Genomic DNA, 3,864 nt, shown 5'->3' on the forward strand with positions numbered 1-3,864 from the left:
CACCAAAGGAACTGATCCTGCAGCCTCACCGGCAGCTTAAACAAGCCATCATAAAGGAATTCTCGGACCCAGAGTCTGAACACGGACTGATCGCTGCCCTAGACACCAAACAGGGCCAGTATGAAACTCCCCATGCTTACTACCACAGACTTCGACGAGCTTACTTCCAGTGGTGGAGGTAACGAATTACAACTGTAATTAAGTACTTTTTTGGGTACTTGTACTTCTTTGAGTATATTTTTAAAGCTGTACTTTTACTTGTACTTAAATACAAATTAAGCAAAAAGAATCTACTACGTTACTTTTAAATCATAGTTCGTTACTGAGTTTTGAATTAATATTCAAACCTTTGACGGCACTTCAGTAGCCAATAAAGATATCCGTAAACGGACCAATAAAAGCCCTGATATCTGAACCGATCGTCTCCTGTCAATTACAGAATCTAAATATCCGCGCGGTATTTCAGGTATTCCGCATAATTTTAATCATTCCTGCGCAAATGTGTCGAGCGCTTTATTGTAACATGAGACCGTCTTTTTAGAAGACTTGGATTAAACCACTCAAAGCTTGAAATATTTATTGATTGCCTTGAAAAAAAAATGGATGAACAAAAAAAACAATTGAGATATATCTATATGGCAGTATACAGTATGTGGAAGCTTTGCCAATGGTATTGAAAATGATTCGTCATTAAATCAAAAATGACCCTACTTACTTTTTTAGTGCACATTACTAATCTTGTGGTGAACAATTAAACCATGGAAGTAAATACACCGAGAAAAAAAAAAAAAAAAACATTGTCTGCCTTCGTAATCTTTAATTCAAAACTGAAAATTTTACTTCCTCTCTGGAATGGCGTTCTCGCTCTGATGACATCAGTTTGACGGCTTGGGGAGAATCCTCTTGTTAAGTCATGACGTAAGGACTGCTGTTTCCGGGTCCAAGCCTCTAATCATTTCACTTGAGAATCCTATCTCAACAGCCATTTATGAGCATTATTTAATTAATATTACATATTTAAGCTAAGCATTTAAAAAATTGCTGTGCACACTACAGTCTCCGTTCTCACAGTGTCTCAGACACTAATATTTTAGCTGAATCACTGTCTGGCCATCTGGGATTTCAGTATGGAGATAAAGGGGGTTATATTTTTTCAGTATTACATGACATGGTGGGTGTATATTAGCACAGTTTGTTGTTTTTTGGGGGGCGTCTGGCAGAGCGTTAGGACCCAGAGGCGGTGAAGCGTGATGTCAGACGTAACAAGCAGATATTCTTACCCACTCCTATCCTACCGTGAATCGGCTGTGAGCAAGATGTGGAGGAGGTGCGCCACAATAAAACCTCACCCTTTATTCAATATTCCGTTTCACTTGGGTTAAGGCTAGAAGGGATACATATGGCACTACTGGGCATGCGTACATCAATACAGCGTAATTTTTGTCACACTGTACAAAAATAATTAATATTTTTTGCATTATTGTAAGGGGTAGGTTTAGGGTTGGGGTAGGTGTAGACATTAATAATGGTGTAATATAGGATTAAACAAGTATATGTAAAACATACAGGAGATTTAAACCACTTTTGCTGGTGGATGAACACTTTTGCACATAAAAGGAAGAAAAACAACATATTCAAGAAATGATGATTTTTAGGTTTCATAATGAAAAAAATATATACATTATTCTTAAGGATTAAACTGTAGGTAGCATTAGTAGGGATAAAAATATAGGAATTTAAATCAACCCAAAATTTATTGGTTAAACTACAATCACAAAATGGGAAGATGTTTCTTAATCCGTGTATCATTCGATCATTCGTTTTTTTTATTTAATATTGAAAGTAGAAAAATGAGAAAACGGCTCCTTTTTCAGCTTAAAGTTTCGTTTTTCGTTCATGGGTGGAAAAATGAATAAACAGCTTGAATATTCGATTTCTACACATGGGCGGGAATTAAATGCCCCTTTCTGCTGATTGGTCAGCCAAAGATCAAACCGTGCCATTATCAGTTCTTCCGCAGTATCACACAGCAGAATAATAGTCCTCCACTGCTGCAGTTGTATGGATTCTTATTGCAACTACATTTAATCTTTTTTCATCAAACAAACAGGCTAATGAATAGCTTGACACAACTCATACTGGGGCAGAGTCTAGACAGTTCTTTCTTCTGTGTAGACCAGCGATTCTTAAAGTGATAGGGGGTCCGAGAAATAATTTGCTATAGCCTAAAGTATTTCCAGACTGTAAAGTCGCTTTTTTATCATGATACATAGGCCTACTGTGATTTATTCCAAAGTGACTTATATGATGCATTTAACGTCAAATAAATGAATGAAGCCTTTTAAAAGATGAGTATTCCCTGTGGTTCATGTTTGTGGCATGCGCCAGAAAGATGCTCAAGGAGACCGAGACGCGCTTAGTGTTTAAAATATTTATTTTGAAACGAATTAATTAATTAATTTCTTAATTAAACAAACAAACAGACTTACTGGGTGAGCAGGGTAGGCTATGACAGCTGTCATATCATACCCTGCCATGCCCAGCTGATGCAAAGAATAGAATTTATATCTACACAGAAGAAAGCCCTGTCTAGACTATGCCCCAGTATGAGTTGTGTCAAGCTATTCATTAGCCTGTTTGTTTGATGAAAAAAGATGAAATGTAGTTGCAATAAATGCGTTAAGAATCCATACAACTGCAGCAGTGGAGGACTATTATTCTGCTGCGTGATACTGCGGAAGAACTGATGAAGGCACGGTTTGATCTTCGGCTGAGGGCAGAAAGGGGCGTTTAATTCCCGCCCTCGTGTAGAAATAGAATATTCAAGCTGTTTATTCATTTTTCCACCCATGAACGAAAAATTTAAATTTAAGCTGAATTCTCGTTTTTCAGAAAAATAAACAAAAAAACGAAAAAGGAGCAGTTTTCTCATTTTTCTACTTTCAATATTAAATTAAAAAACGAATGATCGAATGATTAAATAAAAAAATGAATGATCGAATGATACACAGATTTTTCTTCAACAAGACCACAAAATGAGCAAGATTCATCAATATCAAGATAAATGAATTAAACCTGTCGCTCATATCTTATAAGTTGTTTTGCTTGTTATAAAATCGTAAGTCACATGATAATGTCAACATGGCGAATGCTGTCCAGATCGAATACATACTTCACACATTCAGGCAATAGAGTATGTACTCTTTTAGCACTCATTAAGTAAGTACTTTTTTTAATTAAGTACCTACTCAAAGAGTATGCGATTTTGGACACAGCCAACGTCTCATCATTGTAATTGGTTACTCACCTGCAGGTTCCTTTGTGTTTAGTGGATAACTCAGTTGGTTAAAACACCGCACACTGCTCAGATGGGAGAATGTTAGATGGAAGATTTAAAGGTCCCTGGTTTGATCTTGGGTTTGACTGAGGGGAGCTGAGAGTACTTTTTGGACACCGTCCTGACACTCAAGGGTCAGCTGCATTTCCCGACGCCTCCTTCAGAGTTGTTTCTACTCTGCAAACAGAAGGGCAGAAGCTGCTGTCGTGGCTGGCTTATGATGTAAGGTTTAGCACTCTGGACTGTGAATCCAGTGATATGAGTTAAAATTTCAGTGGAACCTGCTTGCTTTTGACTGGCAGCACTCGGCAAAGAGGAGCCTACACCATGACCTTCACTGCAGCAACGTGTATTGAAAGGGAGCACTGCGGTGGCCTACCTTAACCTTGCAATTTGGATGGGTGAGTGTTCCTGAAGATGCCGAAGCACACATTAAACTGGACTGAAATGACGTTAAACTAAATTGAGCTTACTAATGTCAATGTTGTCTTCTGTAGAGAAGCATTACAGACCTCAGACAACTTCTC

This window comes from Sinocyclocheilus anshuiensis, unplaced genomic scaffold (genome assembly GCF_001515605.1).
Source record: "Sinocyclocheilus anshuiensis isolate Anshui unplaced genomic scaffold, SAMN03320099.WGS_v1.1 scaffold638, whole genome shotgun sequence".
NCBI classification, from domain to species: domain Eukaryota; kingdom Metazoa; phylum Chordata; class Actinopteri; order Cypriniformes; family Cyprinidae; genus Sinocyclocheilus; species Sinocyclocheilus anshuiensis.